The sequence below is a fragment of the Leptonotus elevatus genome, chromosome 5, assembly GCF_054856555.1.
Source record: "Leptonotus elevatus isolate MCC_2025b chromosome 5, RoL_Lele_1.0, whole genome shotgun sequence".
In the NCBI taxonomy this organism is placed as follows: domain Eukaryota; kingdom Metazoa; phylum Chordata; class Actinopteri; order Syngnathiformes; family Syngnathidae; genus Leptonotus; species Leptonotus elevatus.
Window position 1 is genome coordinate 25,943,121 of NC_141243.1, and position 12,271 is coordinate 25,955,391.

The following is a 12,271-nucleotide window of genomic DNA, read 5'->3' on the forward strand; positions in this document are numbered from 1 at the left end:
GCCGCGTATTCAAATTAGAGGACTGCTTTAAAACCATACATCCAAGAGAGGAGGGCTTCACCTGGTTTAGTGGTGACGGCACCAGAGCCTCTCGCATAGATTACGTATTTACACGGGGTTGGACACAGATTGATGCTAGATTAACTCCTGTTTTTTTCTCAGATCACCTAATACTGTCTTGCACCCTTTCACTTTCTTCTGGCGTGACTATTGGAAGAGGTCTGTGGAAATTGAACTGCTCCCTGCTCGAGGACGAGACCTTGGTCTCTCAGTGCAGGGAGCGGTACAAGGACTGGCAGACCCTTCAAGACCTTTACAAATCACGGGCACAATGGTGGGAAATGATGAAGGTAAGGACTCAGACTTTTTTTAAAAAAGCAGGAAGAGAGAAGAAAATCAAGGAAATGAAATGTATGCTGGGAATGCAAAAGAGACTGCAAAGGTATTTTAATCTGACACAAGAGGGGATAAATTTTAATGATGAAATTAAAGAGATCAAAAAAGAAATGAGAGCTATGGCAGATATTCAGAGCAAAGGGTTTTTATTAAGGAGCAGAGAGAAGGAAATAGAAGAAGGTGAAAAATGCACAAGGTACTTCTTTAAAAAAATTATGAGCAAGGGTGGGGGCATTTTTAAACTAAAAAAAGAAAACGGTACCATTACAGAAACAAATAATGAAATAATTGAAGCAGTGGAAACTTACTATCAAAAACTGTATGAGCGTAAAGATACCCAAGAGGAGATAATGGTAGAGGTTTTAAACTTCATTGAAAAAACAGTGACTGACAATGGGCCTTTAACACAGGATTTTACACCTGAAGAACTAAATACATGTGTAAAACAACTGAAGAAGGCAAAATCTCCGGGCGAGGATGGCCTCTGCTCGGAATTTTACCTGACTTTTTGGGACATTTTAGCACCAGACTTACTCACTGTTTTTAATGAACTGGACAAAACAAACCGACTACCAGACAGTTTTAGAAAAGGGATAGTCACTTTACTGCATAAGAAAGGAGACAAAACAGACCTGAACAACTGGCGTCCAATTACGCTTTTAAATGTTGATTGCAAACTTTTTAGCAAACTTTTAGCTATGCGTATGTCTGTGTTTTTACAGGATTTGATCGATCCGGGCCAAACCTGTGCCATCGCGGGGAGGAAGATCACGGACAGCCTCATGCTGATTCGCGACACCATCTGTTATGCGAGAGACAGAAATATGCGGCTAGTAGTCCTAAATTTAGACTTTGAGAAGGCTTTTGATCGGATCTCGCACCAGTACCTTTTTAGGCTACTGCAAAAATGGGGTTTCCCGGGAAGGTATCTAGAGTGGGTGGGCCTGCTGTACCGAGACATTACCAGCAAATTTGTGGTCAACGGGAACTTGACAAAAGCAGTGCAAATTAACTGCGGCGTCCGTCAGGGCTGTCCCTTATCTGCCCTCCTCTATGTTCTATGCATAGAACCGTTGGCACAGATTTTGAGAAGGGACAAAATGATCGAGGGGGTGAGTATTCCAGGGGGCGGGGGACTCACAACAAAGTGTGTTTTATATATGGACGATATTAACATCCTGTGTTCTGACATTTTATCCGTGACAAGGACCCTGGACTTGACTGACTGGTATGGAAGAGCGTCTGGCTCTAAACTCAACAGAGACAAGACCCAAGCACAGTTTTACGGACCGTGGACCGCGACACAGAAGACAGGACTGCCCCTGACGGAGATACAAACGGACCAGAAAATACTTGGGATTAAATTCAGTAAGGGAGGGGGAGGGGATACAAACTGGGGCGACGTGGTAGGGAAAGTGAGAAAAAAACTTGGCTTTTGGAGACTGAGAGAGTTGACTTTAGAGGGGAAGATTTTAATAATAAAAGCAGTAATTTTACCCTTGCTTTTATTAATCGGTTCAGTTTTTATCCCAAAAAGAAATGTGCTTTTAGATTTGGACCGTGCAATTTTTTACTTTATCTGGGGTTCTAAATGGGAAAGACTGAGGAGGGACACGATGAAAAAAACAAAAGAGAAGGGTGGAAAAGGCGTGCCGGACCTCCAGCTCTTTTTGGGCAGCAGATATGTGGCCCTCCATCTGCAAAATGCTCTGGGACCATCCAGCAATCCCAAAAGTCAAGCAATGACACGATTCTGGATGGGATCGTACCTCCGTAAATTAAAACTAATACCCAGCGATCAAAGACTTCCGGTGTCTTTTAATTTACCACCAGCACATTCTTTTATCCCAAAATTTTTAAGAAATTTTAAATTGGAAAATGAAGATTGTCACATTTTGAAAAATCACAAGTCTCTCATCTCTATTGTGCCGGAGCGGCAAACAGCGAGTCAAGTGCGCGGGCTTGCATTCGGCAAGCCCACAACGGTTTGGCGCAACGCCAACCATCCTGCCCTCCCAAACAGACTTCGGGACCTGTCGTGGATGGTGGCCCACGAGATTCTCCCAGTCAGGGCCGTTATGCACTCCCGAGGAATGTCAGCGCACTCAACCTGCCCCCGACCTGGTTGTGGCGCCCAGGAGTCGGTGAGGCACCTCCTCTGGGAGTGCAGTGCTGCCGTAGACCTGTGGGCAACAGCCGGCCACCTGAGAAAATTCCCGGACTTGCCAGCAAGGGAGGTCCTAAATGCACAATACGTGCTCTATGGGGTGAGCCAAGCCAAGTGTTCCCGAGAGGAGTTTGCGAAAGACTGGCTCACTCTTGCCGCCATCAAAGACGCCATGTGGACCTCCAGAAACTTGCTGGTAAGGAGGCACAGGCAGACCCCCCCCCCGTGGCTGTGCTCCGAATGGCTGCAGAGACCATCGAAGCTGCTCGCGGCAGGCCAAGGACACAGCCACCAAGAAGCGTCGCCTGTGCCCGCCCGGAGGAGGGAACCGGAGCTACACTGTGAAGGTCTCGGCAGCGACGGCCTGGCTCTCCAGGAGGGAAGGAGCAAAAAGGGCTACCCGGCAGGTCCTGGACAAGCGCTTTTTGAGAGGGTGGGATGAAGTCCCAATTAGTAATGCAGTGCTACGCTCCTGCACAATAGATATGAATGTTTTTTCATTTTTCATTTTTTATTTTGTTTTTATTTTTACATGTCATATTTGAGACAAAATGAATGCTCCATATTGGAGAAATGTGATTTGTAATTGATTGAAAAGTGACAATAAAAACATGAAAAAGAAAAAATCTGTTCTTATCAGTTTAATATCTGATATGTCTCCTATCAGGAGACTTCATATTAAATTGCTTTTTTGAACAGGGAGATGGGATTCAGAGCTTGCTTTGCCCATTCCGCGCATCATCCTGGTATTGCAGTATATCCAGGAGCGGTGCACCACCTCCGCTGGTCAACGAAAATGCTAATCTAGACAGAGAAAACGGGCTGTGGCAATACTCACGTGCGCACAAGTAGGTGTGGCGGAAGCAACCATGTCGTCAAATTGGGAAGCAGGCGACATAGCCGACACACATCTACTCTGCTGTCCACCAACCCGGTGAGTCGAACCCGTTCCAGAGGCTTGACACTTGAGCTCATTCAGCTATTGCATGCTCCGCAGTTGTGCCTGTGACCTCCTCTAATGCCCTGTGCGAAGTACACACGCCGTTCTAATCCACTGAGAGAAACTGGCCCATCATGCTGGGCCAGGCATTCGCCAGTGTACGAATGGCACAGTCATCCAAGAGGGTGAGTGGAAAAAAGCAAGACCCCGTGCCCAGGCTGAGGAAGGCATACTTACCTGGCAGGGGTGACACCATGATCAAGAATGTGGTTCACCCAGGGCGAGGTGCAGCCATTGCACTGGCGGCTGCATTGACCATTGCGAATTCTCCAAATGTGGGAATCTCGACTGCATAATTTCTGATAGTGGGGAACTGCGTTCGCGCTCTTCCCTGGCTTGTATGTCAAAAATTAAGAGCGATAGTCTTGAAACCAATTAACACAAATGAGCAAGACTTGACTATGGTCTTCTGGCTTTCTTCACAAGTCTGGCCGGGACCGCAGCAGGCGCTTGGTCTTTCATCCTGCAGGAAGACTGCAAAAGTTGTTGGACTGCAGCTGCTTATGTGAAGGCTTGTGAATAATGAATGGTTAAGTCAGCAGACGAGGTTTCCTCCGTCTCAGTGTCCATAAGAGCAGCGCTGCTTGGTGTAACATGACCGACTGTGAGAGTGGGTAGACCGAGAAGCCTGTACTTGAGTCCGTCAGTTATCCTCTTCATCGCTTCTCGGCCTTTTGGCTAAGACTGCGATCGCCTCTGTTGAGAGATAATTCTATGCCTGTTGTGGCTGTGAATCTAACTCAATTGCAGGGGTATTGTTATTGTGTTGTTTAAACTTTGTGTTATAGGAGAACGACAAAGGTGAGTGTACTGTTTTTTTGTTCGTGAGAAGTTGTGACCAAGTGGTTGTCTCCGACATGTCGGCTACATATGCCGGCATGCGGAGGCACCACAGTGTTCGATTTATGTTTCGGGAAAGGGATGATGGTGAGCCTCTTTGGATGTCCAGGCTGGACTTCTCCAGAAAGCTTGTCCAACAAACCCTGAAATTTAAAGCTGAGGATTTAAATTGTATTATAACTTTGCCCTTTAGTAAGGGATTTGATGTGAGTTTCACCTCTGCTGTGAACCTTCGTGAATTTTGGACTCGTTTTGAAAATGTGAAAGCCCAGTTCTCTGTGTTCAATGTTGAAAAACTGACTGATAATGCTGCTAAAACAGTTATTGTCAGAATGTTTAATGAGACAGTGAATGCAGAAGACATTTGTTTTTGGCTGGGTAGATATTGCACGGTTAAAGGCCAGGCTGTGAAGGTGAGGGATGAAGACGGCATCTGGAACTGTGCCTGGCGGGTACCCATCCAACAATGGCAGGACCCCCAGGGCTTTCAGGGCCTGAAACATCTCCCACCAATGATAGTCTTGGGTGAAAACCGGGGCTACATACATTACCAGGGCCAGCCCAAGCTCTGCCGCAAGTGTGGTGAGCATGGACACCTGGCGGAAGCGTGTGAGAAAACAATTTGTAGGAAATGTAGAGTAATTGGGCATACTTTTGAAGAATGTACCAATGGCAGAAAGTGCAATCTTTGTGGGGAAACTAACCACCTCTACAGAAATTGTCCAAAATCATTTGCCAACAAACTGAAGGCTGGAAAAGAAATGGCACAAGGAAATGGAAATGAAGCTGACAAACAAATTGAATGTCCCAAAGAAAATTCAAATTTCCCTCCAAATCCTGTCATTGGTGGAGAGGGGACAGGTGAGGAGGGGCAAGGGGAGGCGAGCAGGCCGGCCCCACCAATCGAGAGCTCAGAGGAAAGTGAGATGCTGTCAAAAAGAAAGTGAGTCAAGTGAAGTCAGTCCACATGAGGCTGACAGTGAAGACACCCAGATCACTTGTGCTCAAAATAATAAAAGGCTTGCATCTCAACGGTCCTCTGAGTCTCCCCTGTCCACGGAGAAGAGGGGAAGGCCCGGGAGCCCAGATAGCGAGGTGGGGGAGACCAGGGTCTTCCCCTCGGATTCACCAAATGAACTCTCCTTTTTAAACATAGTACTGCAATCAACGCCAAAAAGCAGAAACACTATGAATTTAAGGTTGCGTGAGCGATCACCACCTCAAGTGCCCCTGACAGACGACCAGTGTTTTAGCTCTGCCCCTTTTGCTGAGGTAAAGGAAGAAATACGCTCTCGAGAAATACCTTAGCGACTGCCTTGTTTTTTTAAAAATAATGTTCTCTTAAAATTTTGTAACCCCATCTGTGTTTTTATTTTTTTATTTTTAATCATACCTATGACCCTCACCTTCTCAACTATTAATGTTAGAAGCGTGAAGTCAAAGATTAGAGCTCAGAGCGTTTTAACATTTCTAAAAACTTTTAAATCTGATCTGTTTTTAATCCAAGAATGTGGCATACCCTTTTTAAGAAATTACAAACAGTGGGAGGAAATGTGGCCACATCCATCACTATGGAGTGGCTCAAACGAAAATAGAAATGATGGAGTGGCCATTTTAATAAATAATCCTCAGATTGTTTTAAAGGGGAGCACAGTGGTGAGAGACGGACGAGCACTGTTAGCACACTTAACTTTTACAGAACAGGACCTTAGCCTTTTAAATATTTATGGTTCTAATGAAAAGCATGACAGGTATGATATTTTAGAGAATTTGCAGTCCCACATGCTAGGTCATAATCCACTAATTATTGGAGGCGATTTTAATTGTGTTTTAAATAGGAAGGATAGGAAGGGAGCTGGGGAGGATTTTAAAATTGACAAAACATCGGTTTTATTGCAAGACATGTGCCGCGTATTCAAATTAGAGGACTGCTTTAAAACCATACATCCAAGAGAGGAGGGCTTCACCTGGTTTAGTGGTGACGGCACCAGAGCCTCTCGCATAGATTACGTATTTACACGGGGTTGGACACAGATTGATGCTAGATTAACTCCTGTTTTTTTCTCAGATCACCTAATACTGTCTTGCACCCTTTCACTTTCTTCTGGCGTGACTATTGGAAGAGGTCTGTGGAAATTGAACTGCTCCCTGCTCGAGGACGAGACCTTGGTCTCTCAGTACAGGGAGCGGTACAAGGACTGGCAGACCCTTCAAGACCTTTACAAATCACGGGCACACTGGTGGGAAATGATGAAGGTAAGGACTCAGACTTTTTTTAAAAAAGCAGGAAGAGAGAAGAAAATCAAGGAAATGAAATGTATGCTGGGAATGCAAAAGAGACTGCAAAGGTATTTTAATCTGACACAAGAGGGGATACATTTTAATGATGAAATTAAAGAGATCAAAAAAGAAATGAGAGCTATGGCAGATATTCAGAGCAAAGGGTTTTTATTAAGGAGCAGAGAGAAGGAAATAGAAGAAGGTGAAAAATGCACAAGGTACTTCTTTAAAAAAATTATGAGCAAGGGTGGGGGCATTTTTAAACTAAAAAAAGAAAACGGTACCATTACAGAAACAAATAATGAAATAATTGAAGCAGTGGAAACTTACTATCAAAAACTGTATGAGCGTAAAGATACCCAAGAGGAGATAATGGTAGAGGTTTTAAACTTCATTGAAAAAACAGTGACTGACAATGGGCCTTTAACACAGGATTTTACACCTGAAGAACTAAATACATGTGTAAAACAACTGAAGAAGGCAAAATCTCCGGGCGAGGATGGCCTCTGCTCGGAATTTTACCTGACTTTTTGGGACATTTTAGCACCAGACTTACTCACTGTTTTTAATGAACTGGACAAAACAAACCGACTACCAGACAGTTTTAGAAAAGGGATAGTCACTTTACTGCATAAGAAAGGAGACAAAACAGACCTGAACAACTGGCGTCCAATTACGCTTTTAAATGTTGATTGCAAACTTTTTAGCAAACTTTTAGCTATGCGTATGTCTGTGTTTTTACAGGATTTGATCGACCCGGACCAAACCTGTGCCATCGCGGGGAGGAAGATCACGGACAGCCTCATGCTGATTCGCGACACCATCTGTTATGCGAGAGACAGAAATATGCGGCTAGTAGTCCTAAATTTAGACTTTGAGAAGGCTTTTGATCGGATCTCGCACCAGTACCTTTTTAGGCTACTGCAAAAATGGGGTTTCCCGGGAAGGTATCTAGAGTGGGTGGGCCTGCTGTACCGAGACATTACCAGCAAATTTGTGGTCAACGGGAACTTGACAAAAGCAGTGCAAATTAACTGCGGCGTCCGTCAGGGCTGTCCCTTATCTGCCCTCCTCTATGTTCTATGCATAGAACCGTTGGCACAGATTTTGAGAAGGGACAAAATGATCGAGGGGGTGAGTATTCCAGGGGGCGGGGGACTCACAACAAAGTGTGTTTTATATATGGACGATATTAACATCCTGTGTTCTGACATTTTATCCGTGACAAGGACCCTGGACTTGACTGACTGGTATGGAAGAGCGTCTGGCTCTAAACTCAACAGAGACAAGACCCAAGCACAGTTTTACGGACCGTGGACCGCGACACAGAAGACAGGACTGCCCCTGACGGAGATACAAACGGACCAGAAAATACTTGGGATTAAATTCAGTAAGGGAGGGGGAGGGGATACAAACTGGGGCGACGTGGTAGGGAAAGTGAGAAAAAAACTTGGCTTTTGGGGACTGAGAGAGTTGACTTTAGAGGGGAAGATTTTAATAATAAAAGCAATAATTTTACCCTTGCTTTTATTAATCGGTTCAGTTTTTATCCCAAAAAGAAATGTGCTTTTAGATTTGGACCGTGCAATTTTTTACTTTATCTGGGGTTCTAAATGGGAAAGACTGAGGAGGGACACGATGAAAAAAACAAAAGAGAAGGGTGGAAAAGGCGTGCCGGACCTCCAGCTCTTTTTGGGCAGCAGATATGTGGCCCTCCATCTGCAAAATGCTCTGGGACCATCCAGCAATCCCAAAAGTCAAGCAATGACACGATTCTGGATGGGATCGTACCTCCGTAAATTAAAACTAATACCCAGCGATCAAAGACTTCCGGTGTCTTTTAATTTACCACCAGCACATTCTTTTATCCCAAAATTTTTAAGAAATTTTAAATTGGAAAATGAAGATTGTCACATTTTGAAAAATCACAAGTCTCTCATCTCTATTGTGCAGGAGCGGCAAACAGCGAGTCAAGTGCGCGGGCTTGCATTCGGCAAGCCCACAACGGTTTGGCGCAACGCCAACCATCCTGCCCTCCCAAACAGACTTCGGGACCTGTCGTGGATGGTGGCCCACGAGATTCTCCCAGTCAGGGCCGTTATGCACTCCCGAGGAATGTCAGCGCACTCAACCTGCCCCCGACCTGGTTGTGGCGCCCAGGAGTCGGTGAGGCACCTCCTCTGGGAGTGCAGTGCTGCCGTAGACCTGTGGGCAACAGCCGGCCACCTGAGAAAATTCCCGGACTTGCCAGCAAGGGAGGTCCTAAATGCACAATACGTGCTCTATGGGGTGAGCCAAGCCAAGTGTTCCCGAGAGGCGTTTGCGAAAGACTGGCTCACTCTTGCCGCCATCAAAGACGCCATGTGGACCTCCAGAAACTTGCTGGTAAGGAGGCACAGGCAGACCCTCCCCGTGGCTGTGCTCCGAATGGCTGCAGAGACCATCGAAGCTGCACGCGGCAGGCCAAGGACACAGCCACCAAGAAGCGTCGCCTGTGCCCGCCCGGAGGAGGGAACCGGAGCTACACTGTGAAGGTCTCGGCAGCGACGGCCTGGCTCTCCAGGAGGGAAGGAGCAAAAAGGGCTACCAGGCAGGTCCTGGACAAGCGCTTTTTGAGAGGGTGGGATGAAGTCCCAATTAGTAATGCAGTGCTACGCTCCTGCACAATAGATATGAATGTTTTTTCATTTCTCATTTTTTATTTTGTTTTTATTTTTACATGTCATATTTGAGACAAAATGAATGCTCCATATTGGAGAAATGTGATTTGTAATTGATTGAAAAGTGACAATAAAAACATGAAAAAGAAAAATCTGTTCTTATCAGTTTAATATCTGATATGTCTCCTATCTGGAGACTTCATATTAAATTGCTTTTTTGAACAGGGAGATGGGATTCAGAGCTTGCTTTGCCCATTCCGCGCATCATCCTGGTATTGCAGTATTTCCAGGAGCGGTGCACCACCTCCGCTGGTCAACGAAAATGCTAATCTAGACAGAGAAAACGGGCTGTGGCAATACTCACGTGCGCAGTGGGCTGAGGAAGGCATACTTACCTGGCAGGGGTGACACCATGATCAAGAATGTGGTTCACCCAGGGCGAGGTGCAGCCATTGCACTGGCGGCTGCATTGACCATTGCGAATTCTCCAAATGTGGGAATCTCGACTGCATAATTTCTGATAGTGGGGAACTGCGTTCGCGCTCTTCCCTGGCTTGTATGTCAATAATTAAGAGCGATAGTCTTGAAACCAATTAACACAAATGAGCAAGACTTGACTATGGTCTTCTGGCTTTCTTCACAAGTCTGGCCGGGACCGCAGCAGGCGCTTGGTCTTTCATCCTGCAGGAAGACTGCAAAAGTTGTTGGACTGCAGCTGCTTATGTGAAGGCTTGTGAATAATGAATGGTTAAGTCAGCAGACAAGGTTTCCTCCGTCTCAGTGTCCATAAGAGCAGCGCTGCTTGGTGTAACATGACCGACTGTGAGAGTTGGTAGACCGAGAAGCCTGTACTTGAGTCCGTCAGTTATCCTCTTCATCGCTTCTCGGCCTTTTGGCTAAGACTGCGATCGCCTCTGTTGAGAGATTATTCTATGCCTGTTGTGGCTGTGAATCTAACTCAATTGCAGGGGTATTGTTATTGTGTTGTTTAAACTTTGTGTTATAGGAGAACGACCAAGGTGAGTGTACTGTTTTTTTGTTCGTGAGAAGTTGTGACCAAGTGGTTGTCTCCGACATGTCGGCTACAAATGCCAGCGTGCGGAGGCACCACAGTGTTCGATTTATGTTTCGGGAAAGGGATGGTGGTGAGCCTCTGTGGATGTCCAGGCTGGACTTCTCCAGAAAGCTTGTCCAACAAACCCTGAAATTTAAAGCTGAGGATTTAAATTGTATTATAACTTTGCCCTTTAGTAAGGGATTTGATGTGAGTTTCACTTCTGCTGTGAACCTTCGTGAATTTTGGACTCGTTTTGAAAATGTGAAAGCCCAGTTCTCTGTGTTCAATGTTGAAAAACTGTCTGATAATGCTGCTAAAACAGTTATTGTCAGAATGTTTAATGAGACAGTGAATGCAGAAGACATTTGTTTTTGGCTGGGTAGATATTGCACGGTTAAAGGCCAGGCTGTGAAGGTGAGGGATGAGGACGGCATCTGGAACTGTGCCTGGCGGGTACCCATCCAACAATGGCAGGACCCCCAGGGCTTTCAGGGCCTGAAACATCTCCCACCAATGATAGTCTTGGGTGAAAACCGGGGCTACATACATTACCAGGGCCAGCCCAAGCTCTGCCGCAAGTGTGGTGAGCATGGACACCTGGCGGAAGCGTGTGAGAAAACAATTTGTAGGAAATGTAGAGTAATTGGGCATACTTTTGAAGAATGTACCAATGGCAGAAAGTGCAATCTTTGTGGGGAAACTAACCACCTCTACAGAAATTGTCCAAAATCATTTGCCAACAAACTGAAGGCTGGAAAAGAAATGGCACAAGGAAATGGAAATGAAGCTGACAAACAAATTGAATGTCACAAAGAAAATTCAAATTTCCCTCCAAATCCTGTCATTGGTGGAGAGGGAACAGGTGAGGAGGGGCAAGGGGAGGAGAGCAGGCCGGCCCCACCAATCGAGAGCTCAGAGGAAAGTGAGATGCTGCAAGAAATGCCCACAAGCGAGTCAAGCGAAGTCAGTCCACATGAGGCTGACAGTGAAGACACCCAGATCACTTGTGCTCAAAATAATAAAAGGCTTGCATCTCAACGGTCCTCTGAGTCTCCCCTGTCCACGGAGAAGAGGGGAAGGCCCGGGAGCCCAGATAGCGAGGTGGGGGAGACCAGGGTCTTCCCCTCGGATTCACCAAATGAACTCTCCTTTTTAAACATAGTACTGCAATCAACGCCAAAAAGCAGAAACACTATGAATTTAAGGTTGCGTGAGCGATCACCACCTCAAGTGCCCCTGACAGACGACCAGTGTTTTAGCTCTGCCCCTTTTGCTGAGGTAAAGGAAGAAATACGCTCTCGAGAAATACCTTAGCGACTGCCTTGTTTTTTTTTAAATAATGTTCTCTTAAAATTTTGTAACCCCATCTGTGTTTTTATTTTTTTATTTTTAATCATACCTATGACCCTCACCTTCTCAACTATTAACGTTAGAAGCGTGAAGTCAAAGATTAGAGCTCAGAGCGTTTTAACATTTCTAAAAACTTTTAAATCTGATCTGTTTTTAATCCAAGAATGTGGCATACCCTTTTTAAGAAATTACAAACAGTGGGAGGAAATGTGGCCACATCCATCACTATGGAGTGGCTCAAACGAAAATAGAAATGATGGAGTGGCCATTTTAATAAATAATCCTCAGATTGTTTTAAAGGGGAGCACAGTGGTGAGAGACGGACGAGCACTGTTAGCACATTTAACTTTTACAGAACGGGACTTTAGCCTTTTAAATATTTATGGTTCTAATGAAAAGCATGACAGGTATGATATTTTAGAGAATTTGCAGTCCCACATGCTCGGTCATAATCCACTAATTATTGGAGGTGATTTTAATTGTGTTTTAAATAGGAAGGATAGGAAGGGAGCTGGGGAGGA

The 12,271-nt window shown here is 45.4% G+C and overlaps 4 non-coding genes across 4 annotated transcripts; all 4 read left to right on the plus strand.

Moving 5' to 3' along the window:
- The first annotated feature begins 3,148 nt into the window (after positions 1–3,148).
- Positions 3,149–3,343, plus strand: LOC147174467 (U2 spliceosomal RNA). The gene has a single exon (XR_015095231.1). It is a non-coding gene; the product is annotated as a U2 spliceosomal RNA (small nuclear RNA).
- A 389-nt stretch (positions 3,344–3,732) lies between these two features.
- On the plus strand, positions 3,733–3,897 carry LOC147174468 (U1 spliceosomal RNA). Its single transcript, XR_015094954.1, has one exon. It is a non-coding gene; the product is annotated as a U1 spliceosomal RNA (small nuclear RNA).
- A 5,558-nt stretch (positions 3,898–9,455) lies between these two features.
- On the plus strand, positions 9,456–9,649 carry LOC147174469 (U2 spliceosomal RNA). Its single transcript, XR_015095226.1, has one exon. It is a non-coding gene; the product is annotated as a U2 spliceosomal RNA (small nuclear RNA).
- An 81-nt stretch (positions 9,650–9,730) lies between these two features.
- On the plus strand, positions 9,731–9,895 carry LOC147174470 (U1 spliceosomal RNA). The gene has a single exon (XR_015094955.1). It is a non-coding gene; the product is annotated as a U1 spliceosomal RNA (small nuclear RNA).
- Positions 9,896–12,271: the final 2,376 nt, after the last annotated feature.